The sequence below is a fragment of the Morone saxatilis genome, unplaced genomic scaffold, assembly GCF_004916995.1.
Source record: "Morone saxatilis isolate NCDOM2014 unplaced genomic scaffold, NCSU_SB_2.0 Contig16, whole genome shotgun sequence".
In the NCBI taxonomy this organism is placed as follows: domain Eukaryota; kingdom Metazoa; phylum Chordata; class Actinopteri; family Moronidae; genus Morone; species Morone saxatilis.
Window position 1 is genome coordinate 2,342,628 of NW_023339718.1, and position 15,478 is coordinate 2,358,105.

Genomic DNA, 15,478 nt, shown 5'->3' on the forward strand with positions numbered 1-15,478 from the left:
AGGAGGAAATGAAAGAGTGTACAGTACACTGAAACTGAGCAGACTGGAAGAGAAGTAGAAGTCTGAATAATTTACCATTGTAATACAGTCTAATGTGCCTAATCAAAATGCTGTAGCACTTGACAGTCTGTGGGGCCAATACATTACATCACTGACCAATAAAGATCACAAGTTGGATAATAAAAAATCCAAAGCACAGTTACTGTTTAATTCATTGATATTTTAAATAATTAAGCAGACTTTCTGGTGCTACATCCCTTTAGGGCGGCAGCACAACGGGGCAGCAGCACATGACACTTTAGCCTCCATGAAAGAGATGCAAAGCGTCAGCATTTAAAGCCGTTAACATGACAGACGGACGGATATGGAGTGGATGGCAGGCGTGCGGGAGTGTCGGTCTCCATGAGCACTGCATTACCCCACGTCAACAGTCTCTCAGGCTAAAACAAATATGAGGCACATGCAAATGAACCCAGACGGTAAAAGGACCTGAGGTAGGCAACACGCTGTTCGGTTTAATATGTATGCAAAAAAATGTTTACCGTGCAGATAATGAATTTCAGATGAGGTCACAATGCGTTACTGTGAAATGTATTATTGGCAGATTGATGAAATTCAATTAAGAATATGAATGGCACAATTGTAAAGAGTGCTGTTATTTTATAAGAATATTAAGAGACCAGGCTGACCTCAGTGTACACAAAGAATCAGTTAAGGCAATAGTAGGAATAAATCTAATAACTGGGAAGCCTCATCAACAACGATATTATGAAGTTGGAATAAATATTGAATTGGTTACAGAAATATTTAATTTGTTTTAACAGAAATTCTGTTACAGATGTGTAAATTATGCATGTGCACAGTGCAGGATGCTACAGTAGCAGCGGTATTAGTATTTTAGGATTTCTATTATGTAAAATGTCCTTATTGTTCAAATACCACAGCTGACAGAATCACTAAATTGCCAAGTACCCAATTTACGCCATGTGTTCATCTCAACGCTGAGGAAAATTTGTCCACATGATCCTCTATCCACATATGCTGGAGAGACGCAAACTTATTGCTGAAACAATTCTTATGTTGCATCACCAAGTGAGCAAAAGTGTCCATGGGGATATCAGCCACAGAGAATTATTCTCTTACTGTACAGTTCTTTCAGTGAGTCTAAATTACACTCCATGTTTGCATCAGCTTTTTGATCATCCTTCTCAGCATGTTGCCATCTTCTTGTGCGTGATTCTGCTTCCAGCATTACAGGGCAGGAACTTAGGACACATAACAAGATGCTATTGTAAAAACTCCAAGAACATCCTGTCAAAAATACATTAATTGTTAAGCATCTTCAAAGTGGTTGTGACTGGTGTTTTGGAGTTTTTTTAGATGCATTATTTAACGACAGTTCTTGATGAAAAATGAGATTCATCACTGATGATGAAAATCACCATGCATTAAAGATAAGAAGGTTTTCTTTACCAGTTCTAAACCAGCAGCTTTGAACATTATATGTGTAATGTTTGTTTTTAAACACCGTCTAAACAGTGACTATAACTAGATTCTGATTTATTTTGACCAAATGAAGCTATTATGATTGATACTATTATTACTTCTTACTCAGTACCTTTCATTTGTAAACAGTCTGAGCTCCAGTTTTTGTTTGTGTGTGTTGGAGCTGTCTTTCTGAGTCAAACTCAGATCTTTATGTAAGATATTTCAGAAGAATTCATTCCAGTGGAATTTCTGCAATGGCAGTAGGATTGCACAGCACTTTCTCACAGTTGATAGCTGTGTGTGTTGCACAACACAGTGCAAGTAGGGACTACATTAGCAAGCTTTAACTGCCACCTATTTCAAGAAGATGTGCAATCAAATTCCACTGTCCTAGTTACTCTGACTGCTATCACTACTACAATGACGCAGCATTTGAACATTTTACAATTATGTTGTATGTAGCTGAGATACCATTCCCCTCAATGCATTTTTTACAGAACTTTTCTAAAATAAAAGGTTGTGCAACTCCATTTTTGCTATGAAATCACTCTCTTTCAAGTCTGAAGTCACGTCTCATAGCAGTCAGGTCCAAGTCAAGTCTCAAGTCCTCATTTTTGTGACTTAAGTCAGAGTTTTTCTTGTAAATAAACATAGTTTCTGTTTACATTCAGTGTTACTGAATGATAACAAAACATGTTTTGTGTGAACAAACATGTTCCTTCCTCCTACTCCACCCAAAACTCCATGTTTACTCTGGAGCAGTCTTCTTCTTCTCTGCTTTGGCTAAAACATTGTTGCATCATTGGTGCCACCTGTAGATCAGCAGAATAATGTGAATCCATGGGCAGGAATGTGCATCGCATCACCTGTATGTTTATGTGCACGCACAAACAAAGCATGGACCCATACATGAAACATTGCTCCACAGTGCAAGTTGTAGTCTGGCATAGGCACATGTGTATGTATGCACAGACCTCGGTGCACTAGACTCAAGAGTAGTTTAAAATGAGATGCAATTCACTACAGAGACCCTACATCTGCATCACTCAGAAAAGCAAGTACACATACTCTAGAGGAGTGCTCCAAGCTCATACACATGCATACACACACAGACACACACAAACACAAAAACAGAGTAAAAAAAGCAGCCCTGCAACTGAGAGCTTTAAGTAAGGGAATCAAGATGGGTTTCCTGAAAAAAGGTCCTGCACTCCATCTATAATTCATAGACTTGGTTATTTACTTTTGTTGAGGTGCTAACACCAGTTCATCGTTCCCACGGAAATGGCTAAGGCTGTATTTGAAAAGAAAGAAAGAGAAGGAGGAAAAAGCATTGGCACAGTGCTAGCTGAATAAGAATAAGATGACAACTATTTTCAAGATAAAATGCTGTATTTAATCACTCCAGAGGATCACTGAAGCACTGATTCTTATAAGGAGACTCGAGCTGCTCGCCTGCTTCCACCCTGGGGCCAAGCCACGCTTTGTAATGGCATGCTATTTTCTGATATATGTACTATTAAGTCCATACACCATAATACGATGCATGATGCTGACACTCAGAAGACATATTATGTGTCTTGCTCCACAGTGAAGTGCAGTGGCAGAAGAGAGATGTGACATGGGCAGGAGCCACAACAGTATATTGAAGAGGCAGGTAGGAGAGCGGCAGTGTGGGGATGAGTCATTCCTCCAGCAGGCTGAGATGGAGTAGGAAAAGCTTTTTTTAAACACTTGACTGGAGCCGAGTGTGGTGTGCCACGTTTAAGGGTCATCGCAGACCAGACCCCTTCTTTGTACTGGTGTCATCACTCTCCATTTCACACTGCCTGTCATTTTGGCATGCTGTGACTCAGTGTTTGAACAACATGGAGGCTCGTGATCTGACTGGTTGAACATGGTGTTCTCGTGCATGACCGAATATACGGAAAGTCAGAGAGCTTAATGTGTGAGTGATGAGCACATGTACCTGCATTTATTTGTACTTTGTATGCAGGCAGAACTTTAAATTATGGAGTCAGTGGGCTCTATTTCCATTCTGGCACAAGACAGGCGGATTCCCGCCAGTTGTGTCGGGAACAAGGCATTTATTTTATTGGCCTGCACCTTTGGGTGAAGTGGAACAGCTACGGATGCATTTATGCAGAGCGTCTGGCAAAGTGTAATTTTGGCTTACAATTTGGCATAACATTTTACCTACACTTCCATTCACAAAGAGCATTTCATCTAATCCTAGTGCACACAGGCACATATATTCAAATGGATTCATACAGTCTTAAGTACAGTTTACGTGATACAATTCTTGAAGGCCACTAACAAAATGAATCAATCTAAATAGCCGACTCCATTTTGAAATCAATAATCAAAGACAAAGTTGGCAGCCAAGACTAATGTGTTTAATGTCGATGACCTTTAGGCGATTGTGGACAAGATATGACAACATTTTGTCAACTGAAATTAAACTGGCCATTTGACGTCCTTACACCTAATGAGAGCTGTGCATCGATCTCAGCCTTCCATGCATGTTTAATGTGGCCATTGGACCCTGATCAACGCTTACTAGCTTTGGGTTGCGGCTGAAAGAATTAAATCCCAGAGAAAAGCAAGACAAGATCTCCACATGGCTGCTTGTCTAACTATACATAACAGAATTAGGAGCTTTTGGAGGACCATCGAATTGGCTCCTTCTCATTAAGAAGTCATTTGAGGTGATGTTGGCACCAAGCAAGACCCTTTGGCTGCCTCCTTCTGGAGGTGTTCCCGACGTGACTGACTAGGAGGAGATCCCACAGTAGATCCAGGGCACACTGATTTTTGGGTGTTCCCCAAGAGTAACTGGAGGAAGTTACTGGCAGAAAAGAATATGCGGGCCGCCATACTACCCCTTTGCCACAACCATATCCAGGACAAGTGATCTGAAAACAGTTGGATGGATTGTATTGTTGTTAGTGAAATGTATATTGGGTTGGAGAAGAGCCATCCAGAGCAAGAAACGGCCAGGATCGACTGGTAATACTTTAATAGATTAGGCAGTGAATGGGACTTCTGTCACACAGCACAACTCTAATCTAATCCTCCACTCCCATGGCCTGTGCTCCACCAACAACCTGCACAGATACTACATACCGCGTCTGCTGTAGACAACTGTCTGCCTTCCGAATGAATAGATAAGTAAACAGAAAACTAATCAGATCTGATTTTGCTTAGAGGAGGTATGTTCAATGATTAAACCTATTAATGGCTACCAAAATCACTTAACAACACTGTATTAATACACAATCACGAAGGGAATCACTGTGAAGAAACAGCAGACAGGTTGTATTCACAGTAATGCATTGTACATGCCTATGACCTAATGTGCCTTAACTACCATTCTTCCACTGTGAGGAACTTCATTATGACTGGAAACAATTAGTGGGAGCAACGTATGTAATGGGCTCTCAGCTTCCAACAGCACAGTCAATAGCTTGGAAATGGAAACTCTGCTCTAATCACTAATGAGAAAATTGTGGAGGGGCAAGAGGGAGGGAGAGAGTCACTGGGGAGAGGGGATAAGGCGAAAAAGCAGCTAGACACCAGTACAGTGAACTGTATGATAAAGGTAGTGTAATCTTAGACTATGAAATAGGAGCTAAATCTCGCTTTCATCATCACAACATAGATCCAAATCATAATCTGATTCAGTGCTTATAAAAAAGGCAATCATCTGATTTATTACTCTTCATCTGATCATGAGCTCCCCATGAATACCTGATGCATTTACTGCCTGCTTTTGTAATTGACCCAAGCCTAGAGAAGGGTGTGACAGAAATCACACTGGCAATCAGCGCGATAATGGATTAAGCCTATATCCATAACAGGGACCAGCTCCTAGCAGCGAAAATGAGCAGACAAAAACACAAAAGGGAGTGCTTCATAAAGCCCACTCAGCACCTGCGGTAGAGATTACAAAAGCTGCTCCTAATGTGTGCAGTTCACAGGAATTCCTCTGTGTTTCTGTTTTAATGATAGCCTAAACTCTATTTCCCTCCCTCCCATCTCAACAGAAATCAATGTTAAGGAAACACTCAAGTTTCCACCAAGCAATGGCAATTTCTGCCCAGGCGGCTACACAGCAAAGAGGTGTTTTATGGTGGTAATGCCATTGCACCACAGGCTATGATTGGATATTTAATAAGCAGGCCTGGGAAATAGCCCTGTGCTCTTTTGGGCTCCCTGCCTTTCTCTTCCTCTCGCAACTACGGGGTTTATAAAACCAGAAGTCTCAACGCACCAGTAAATTAAACTCTCTGCTTGTGGGACACAGGCTGAAAAAACAGCTCCTTTGAAATCAATGTAATCATTAAGCATTTTTATGGGCTCAATACATTTATATCACTGTGAAATGCTATGAAAATAAATGGCGGAGCTCGGGTCTGGTTCATTTTGCACAGTGCGTGGAGATATGTGTTATTCGTATTGGTCTGACTCCCCTATACCTTCACATCCTGTTTCCCTAGCAATACCGTTGTGAATTATTGATGTTACCACCATGTCTCCCTCCCTCCCCCAGTCCCTTACACACCAGCCCTCTCCAAGGATCTCCAAGCCTGACTGAGTCTCCTAAGAACAGGCTGCACACAATCCCATTGACAATCTCCAATAAAGCAGAGCAGGGGGAGGGGCAAGATGCACCCTGACATTTAAATCAATTGCTTTCTTACAACAACTCTATGATTTTTAATCCATCTTTATTACCATCTTCGCTGCAAAGACTAAAGCAACATACTGATTTCCATCACAGTAGAGAGAAACAGCAAGAACTAAATAAATCTCTCGATATCTGTTCTGGTATTTTGGCCCAGATGGCAAAAATGGTGTCTTAATATTAATATAGCTTAATGCAGTAACGCTCCTTGTGTTGAAATTCAAACGGGGAGATCTAGCTCTGGGTGTCAGTTGTTTGTTAATGTTTCATCCCGAGATCTCTATCTGCAAACAGTGTGTTTAACAGTGTGTGCAAAAGAAAAGGCACAGATGTGTTTGAATTCCCAAGGTCTCTGAATGCATGTTTTATCACTCTGCTTCAGAGAGGTTGTGGAGGGGGGTCCTGCCACCCTGAGTAGAAAACGACAGTAGCTGCTGCTGCTTCTTCATGTAGAGGAGAGAAAATCTACAGCAGAAACATAACAACCGCATGATTTATGCCATATATTCAACTGTAATTAATAAGTGCTGCAAGTGAATTGAATTTATAATGCAAAAATTCATTTTTTTGCCTTTCTTTAGCTACGTGACATCCCCATTTTACCAGAAGTCTATCCAAATGGAATGTGTTTGTCTGCATTTGACTCCAGTTTCTCCATGGATTACTGACACGTCCACTAATCCCACTAGATCAAACAACATAATACAGGTCTGATCATTTACGTTCATAAAGATTTACAAAGAGCAGTGAGACATGACTGGCTATGTCTACAGAATTATGTTTATAACCCAGTCAAATAACCTAGTTTTGAATTAATGGATGTACACTAAATGTCAATATAGAACAAATAGGGTGAGTAAGTTTAGTTTTGAGAGCTCCTGCTAAAATGTCTTACTCTAGAATACATTTTTAAATCCTAATTTACATGTGGGATATGCTTTTTTTTAATACTGGTGTCAATACAATGCAATGTTGTACTTCACTTTGGGGAATAAACACATGTTCTTCTAGACGCACAAGCAAAGACGAGTATAAATCTGAATTTTCAATAGACACAGTTGGAGAGTTATACACCATGTGTTTAAGAGAGCGTTATATCCGTTTCACTGGTCTATTCTGGGCAACTAGGACACTCAATCATAGGTATCAGAAGCCTGTGCAAACAGCTTAACCTGATTACCACTTCTGTTGAAATACGGCCAATAGTCAGGTTACCTCGTGCGTGTAAATGGTACAAGCAAGAGATGAGGAGTCCAAACCAAAATTTGTCTATCCTTGTTATCATTTATTATTCATACTTCTCTTTTTATGATGCTGTTAGCCAAGACAGTGAACAAAACATGGCCGGCATGTACACAGAAATAACTCATGTCTGCGCTTTAATATTTGAAGAAGCTGAGACAAATAGTTCCCCAGTGTAAAAACCAATAAACAACATTAAGTAGTCTGCTTAAACAAAAAAATTGAAATGTTCTAATGGATGTGTTTTGTTATGGGTAAGCGGCATCTGATTTATGCTGACAAGTCTTGTCCGGGGTATATCGGCATCTATTCCCAGGTGGGCCTCGGTCTCTATAACCTCTCAGGCAACCAGGCACTTAAACCAAATTGCTTAAGTAAATATCCAACAATATATATTGATCACACATAAAAAATGTGGACCAATTAAGTAACACACAATTCCACCGGAAAGAAGAACCACTACAATGCTCAATGGCTAACAAAAATGGAGCATCAAAATGTTGCTCATGTCTGCGGTGTCAATTATCTGTATGATAAACTCCTGCTCAGCAGAGCGCAGAACTTAATCCTGTGCTCAAATCTGTGCTGCATAACACACAGCGAGCTATGTTGTCTGAGGTATCAGAAAATGCCTGGAGCGCATCACTGGCAAGACGCAGAAGCCAGTTAACAATAAAACAGGTAAGGCACAGAGGGAAAATCAAAAGGCTTTATGTGCTGAAGCCCCTTGGCTGTCGAGGAAAAAACAGCCTCCAGCCTGAGAAGACAAAATTAATAAATGGACTTAAAGTTACAATCAGCAGGAGGTGTTAGTGCTGCAGTGGCAGGCCCCCGAAAGTGAGACAAAGAGAGGGAAGGTAAGATAAAGGAAGAGCAGAAAAGCACTAAAATGTCTGCAGCACATTAATTGTTCATGAGAAGGTGCATACAGGCAAACAAAGCTGTGATGAATGGTCTCATTTGTGTAATGAGAAAGGCCCCGCCCAGCTTGTCTGCTATCCAGCTTCAGTCACCTCTTTACTCAGGCTTATGCAAATATGGACCTCCATTAGCTGTGTTAACAGGTAACTGCTCGAAAGTGACCCCCATTGACCAGGCCGCCTGAGCGGGGTGATGGATAGTCCACCAATACCGATTCAGTGTCACTCAGGGCAGAGGGAGGTGACTTAATCCCGGTGAAAAATATGACGAATAATCAGGATCCTAAATTGCACAAACACTTCAATTTATCTTCTGTCCTGTATCCTTGACTTTTACTGTCTCCCCCTCTCATAGAATTACACACATGTAAACAAGAACACACATAAAGCATTTTCTCTTATAGGCAAACTAGAGCGGAAAGCATAATTATATTATAAAGAATTAATGATGACGCCATTGTCTCTTCCCCTATCCTCATACAGCAACGTCTCTGCAGGGCAAATTAGGCCCTCCTAATATTCCAGACCTAGTGGTTGAGCACCAGCCGCGACCACATTAATAAGGAGAAATTAGACAAACAAAGAGAGCTGTTTATTCGGGAAAAACATGCCCCATGAGACCTCACTAGGGAAATAATGGGACATGGACAGTCTGCATAATCAGACGGAGAGACAGACAGAAAGGTATAGGAGACATAACATGTGAAAAAGCAAGAGAGTCAAAATGATGGTGCTTTTACTTTTATTCCCCGCTAATCACGCCATTACAAAAAAAGCAATTACAGAGAAAATGAAAGGTAACTGGGCGGCCGGCGGTAGCAGTGATGACCGCTGTGCTCAGTGGGAGTTCTCTAAATAGGAAACTACAGCAGTGAAATACAGCCAGGTCCCTGTCCTCCTCCTACCTCTAAATCCACTGATTAAAGTACTTTAACAGTTAAATATGGTTAATTAAGCACCAGAATGTACTCTCATTTGAGTAAACAGAAAGGAAGTGAATCGAGACAGGACTGAAATGAGGTCCAAACAACAGCAGAAATATAAAAAAGCTCATGATCCTCACTCTGTTTGCACAGCTATCTTCATGTATACTACTACATGCTAGTGCACTGCCGTGAGTGGGCGCTGGCTTTGTGGCAGAGCTTGCCGTCTTGTGAGCTGATGTCGCCAAGGGTCAGATTGACACCTGTGTTGTGAATAATGCATGACCGTGTTAATGGTTTTTTTCCTTTAATAAAAAGGCCGCCAAGGGAACTGCCAGAATGAAAATGCCACAAAAGCTTCAGAGAGGTCCTAATTAGTGCAACCCCCTATATGCCCGTAGCCCCCACAACAACAGCAATCACACCACAGGAAACAGATATGGAACATGTATCACCGCTTCCATTAAGGTCTGAGGTGTACACTTCATGGCAATAAAAACGCATGTTGCATAGCCATGAAGCTAATAAGCCATACATGGCCCAGCTCCACCACATACTGAAACACGTATATGCACACAGGCACACATGGCTCATAACAACACAAAGAAGATGTGGTTTACTGCGCATTACTGCTACACCAAGATTAATTTACTTTTTATTATAAGGAAAATTACCCTAGTGGTCAACTGAGCCTCCAGTTGTTTACCCAGAATAATATTTTCCTATGCTGAGTGGGTTTAATGAAAGCAATATGACAGCTTGATATCCTCTCATAAATAAATCTAATGTGCACATCGCATGAGCATATTGTAAACCTTAACACAGAAGTCAGACATTGAGTGGCTCTAAAACAAGTGTTATACTACCTGGACAACATATCAACCTGCAGTGTGAGTTTGGTAAACACTGTGTCTCCTTAAGTATTGCTTCTGGTGCGGTCCAGTTGTCACTCAAATGTGACACGGTGCACATTATCTGCATAAAACAACAGGAACATGGAACAGTGGAAACAGTTTTTCATTGGTGTCATGTAAGAGTCATGTCTCTCTATAACATTTGATGGTAAGTTCCATCTTTCTAATAATGTGTCACCTTAAAAAATGAAATCTTTCTAACAGTGTGGTATCTCTTTCATCATCACCCCTGGCCCTCCTGTACGCTTCACATGCTTCCAAGACTCTTTCAGCACAGGAAGTGTTTCTCTGTGAGTGACAGGAACACAACGTTGAGACTCTGTAATCCCGGTCCAGTTCTCCCCTCTGTCCCCTGAGGATTTGCAGAATATGAGCAAAAGGCCTAAAAGACGCACATCCACACACACACACACACACACTCAAAAATCCCATCCCTCCTCATCTATACTCTTATCACCAGCTTTGACCCCTCACCTCAACTCCAAAGTGAGACTCTTTATTAGTCTGCCACATCCAATAAAACCTTATATAAGAGAATGAAACCCACACTCCCTTCCTGCTGTTGAAGGATCAGAGCAGAGGTTGAGACAGCTGTATCAGACTTTTTCTTCAGCCATATAATAGCTCATCAAGACGCACTGATAGCGTAAGGTAACCAACCAATCACCCCGCTAGTAACCACAGTCGCTCTAACTACCCTGGATGTAATAAATCCTCAAACACGGGCAACATGTCCAGGCAATAATAGTCTTTTTCTACCTAACCAATGTTACTACCCATTTAGAGAGGAAATGAATGTTAAGATAGAACTATATGCACAATTACAAATAATATACATGATATAGGGTTCTTGGATGAGAGCAGAATGAATATGGTGGCATACAATAGCTATTAAAAAGCTATAAAAACATTCACTCCCACATTCAAGTGAAAAAGTGAAAATTAAAATGGTCAAAGGCTCTAAAAAATATAATCTAATCAAACTTTAACGAGGCTGCATTCACATTGCAAGCCTTAGTGCTCAATTCTGATTTACTGCTCAGATTTGATTTTCTTTGTTTGGCTGTTTGGCCCATATCAGATTACAGTGTGAATAGGTCACAGTCCCGAAGTGACCTGCATGACAAATGTCCGTCTAGAGTGACGTAAAAGTCACATAAATTCTAATATGACTGTACACACTGAGGTAAAAAATCAGACCTCTGTTTGATTTGGACTATGAAAGCCCTAATCTGAATTGTAAAGATCAGATTCCAAGTGATTTGATCGGTTTGGGCCGCTTGTGCCTGCAGTGTGAACGCAGCCTAAGAGACTACAGCCATGCTATCAGCTCACTGCAGTTGTAGGCACAGCAATGCTTTACGCTAAATGCTAATGCTAGCATGGAAATATTCACAGTGATAATGCTAAAATGCTGATGTTTATTAGGTATAATGTTGACCGTGTTTGGCATTTTATTTGAATGTGTTAGCAAGCTAGCATTTAGTAATTTTTTCAGAGTAAAGATTTTCACAGTTACTACAATTCACCCTGAGGGCCACATGCATGTGTGTGCCACATTTCATGGCAATCCATCCAATAGTACCATAAATGTCAACCTCATGATGGTGTTAGAGGAAAAGTCAGGGGATAGAGAAGAGAAACACAAGTACATTTACTGTATTACATTTTAAACTCAGTCTGTTTGTTCCACATCTGCATAGGTTTTGCTCAACATTCCCAGACACACAGATGGATTACATTTCTCTCGTCATAATGGAACCATCTCTGTGAAATGGCACCAAGCCGTGCCAAAAAAGAATTTGAGTCTTATTACACAAAAACGTCAAAACAAATATAAAATAAATTCAGGACACACTTGTAATTACATGTCAGGTAATGTAGGCTCTCAGCCACAGGTAAAGAAGACAGTTTCATTAAGGTGTGGAATAGAGAGGCAATTTTTCCCACTATATTAACACTTTCTCTCAGCTCCAGAGTTCTTTCTCTCTTCTTCTCAGAAGGGAATGGCAGTGAAATGAAAGAGAAGACTCTGAATATAACCTCTAGTATATCATCAGTAGTACTTCGCTTTGTCTGCAGGATTTAGGGCTACACAGCTGAAAACCTTTGACAATTCACCAAGGATGCTAGAACATTACAGATTCATTTGGCTTACACTATTGTAAAACACATATCTGAGCTTCTATACTAACAACAACAGTGAAATTCTGCATACTGCATCTCTCAGTCGCCTGCACTGTCCTGTCCAGCAGTGAGGGTCTGTTAACCTCTGCAGACCTATTAGGCTGTCCTCCCTCCACCCCAAATGGCCAAACATGGCTATTTATTAATCAAACGTGTCAGACAAAAGAGAATTTAATTCCCCCGAGGGTTCTGCACAGCCACAAAAGCATCTTCATTAATTATGCTTTGGTTTAATGTCAACTGTTGCAAGGACTTGCAGAGGAATTGAAATATATCTTTTTTTTCAGGAGCCAGGCGGCTGACGGCCAGGTGTGCACAAAAACACACACACACACGGAAATGCAGAAAAATAAAATTACACAAAATGCACATTGGCACATATACACATTAGCTTTTATGTAAATATAATTTCAGCCACAGTGCTAATAAAGCAGCATGATATTTCACATTATGGGGCATGATATAGTACATTTCTCATACATTTGTTGCCCTATTTTGCCTGAAATGAAAAGTGAATGTTTCCACAAGCAGACCCCGATAATGTCATAGTGTTTAACCACAGACTTTGTAATGGTAAACTCCCATGTGGCATGAATGGATGTGTTGTGCCATAAGTGTGGCTCGGGGAAATGAGAGCTGTGGCAGTACTGCGGATGCAAATATGCAATTACATGAAGTACGTAGATGAAACTGAAAGGAGACTGCATCATAAATAAACATGCCAAAGCTTAGGGTAAATGCGTAATTTATTCTATTTATGAGTCAATGAAAACTGTGGAAGTAATTAGAAACATTCTGATCCTTGATACATCAATATTTCATTCTGATACTCAGTGCTTGCGTTGCATTCTGTAAACAAAGTTTGGGAAGGCTGGGACATAAACTATGATAATATCAGATAAATAGTTTTACATTCCAGTGTGCTCATTTAATATCAAATTTAACATCAGGCTTGAAAACGGATCAGTGTCCAATGCTGTACCATAATATCGCCCATAATGGAGTTCTATATGTTAAATGAGGACACAATAAGCGAGTCAGAGGGCAGGCACGACTTGTACTTGCATTTCAAGACTAACAACTGTGAGTCTTGAAATGCACAGTCTTTATTTTCCTGTGCAGTGTCAGATGCTGATACTTGAGCCATTATAGTCTGTGTTTACATCAGTCTCGGCCGAACAAGTGAAAAGTAAAAATTTCCTCAAAGTGTTTTGATTTTTGCAGCTACAACTGTGACCCCGACGAATGAAAGAGGTCATTTCCGAGCTTTGTTGACAAACTTCCCAAGCAGTTTCCTGTTTTCAGCTCATTGTTGAATGAATTTCCCAAGGACTGTGTGCACTACGACGGCTCTGACCTCATTTTCATATGGGTCATTTCACACTTGACGCAACAGAGGAGAGAATTTCATGAGGCTGATTCAACCTCAAACGCTGCATCCAACTGAAGTTAAAACAGAATGAAGTTCAATGCACCAAGAAGGATGTTAATGCCGCATTCATGGCAGAAAATGTAAAAACCGATGGAAACATTGCAGGTGTAAAATTCTTCCTTGCTCTCACATCACCTGAGGTATTTGTGTTAAATGACAAATGGATAACAGTGTTGCAGAACAGTGTTTTTTTTCTGGAAACATTTGATAGGAAGGGCAGTGGGTAAAATTCACACTGCTGCACAGTCACAATTAAAGTGATTGATTAGACTGCATCACCTCTACTCTCGCAGAGTAAAAATAACTGCATTGCACTGGTTTCCTCCCAATAACCCGATAGCTGTGCTGTTTTGCAAGACAAAGATTTCAGCGGTTGTTACTATTTGTCAAATTTTCAAGTCAAATTTGATTTATATACGAACCCAAAATCACAATTTTCCTCCGGGGGCTTTACAATCTGTACAACATACAACACAATCTGCCCTTAAATCCTAGATTCAGGTAAGGAAAAATCCCCCAAAGCTGGAGAAAAATTGAAGAAACCTCAGGAAGAGCCACAGTGCACACATTGACGACAACTCCAATTACATCTGTGTGGAGGTCTTGTTCAGCTACAAAGTCTTGAACAAGCAAATCATGTTTCTTTAATAATATTCTTTTTTACAGCAACTTTCAGATTGTCTTTCACAACCTTACATCATTTAACCAACGTGGTTAGGTGCCAAGCGCTAATTAGGTAGCATTAATCAATAATAAACACAAATGCTAGAGCGCACCAGACCTCAATTATGGATGCAACAATTCTCACAGCTTAATTTGACACATTTATTCCTGCAGTCTTTTAAATTAAGTTGTAACAAGCTTTGAATGAAATCTATATAAATCAGTCTACATTTGTTTTAACTGATTACTTAGTGAGAATAAAACTGAGAGTTTAGCAGATGAAAACAGGCATTCGTGTGCACAAACCAACGTATGCACCTGCACCTACTGATATATATGACTGTTTGGCACAGACCAAGCATACAAATGGACAGTGTAGACGTTTCTATGGACGTTTTTGAATGTATGAATGAAAGACAGATTTAATGAGACTGACGCTCTGCTGCGCCTTCAGGATGCCACCTGTCTAAATGTGGGTGGACTTAATGGGTGTTCACTTCAACATCATTATCCTCCTCCTCTTCCTCTAGATGGTTGTTTCAGTTCTTGTATTAATGACAGAATGTGGTTTGTACGTAAAGAAGCATCTGTGTACGATGACTTTTGCTGATTGTCAATGCACTATTGACTGTTGACTCACCACCTGCTCCAACGGTCCAGTGGGAAAACATCGTAACAATTAGATGTGTGAAGACAATTTAATTTAAATTTTACGTATGGTATCTCTGTATCAAGTTAGACAGGAACATTAACATAACTACTAACATTACTAATTCACACTTTTTTGGTAGCTTGGTTTAACAAAGAAAAAAAAACAATTATGCCTCTCTAATTAAGCGAAATAATATAAAGTTATGTACAAATTTATGCACACCAATTTAAGATTACTCATTTGCAAGGTAATTATTATTCGGATTAATAATAATTACCTCCTGTAGAGCCATTTTTGATCTGGATTTGCAATAAACGAGGGGGATAACAGGGATTTTGTATTTATGAATTGAAGTGAAAGTGAAAATGTT

The 15,478-nt window shown here is 40.2% G+C and overlaps 1 protein-coding gene across 2 annotated transcripts in view; it reads right to left on the bottom strand.

Annotated features, from left to right (window-relative positions):
* Positions 1 to 15,478, bottom strand: part of LOC118325524 (tetratricopeptide repeat protein 28-like) — a 163,439-nt gene that overhangs the window by 132,434 nt on the left and 15,527 nt on the right. The window lies entirely within an intron of this gene.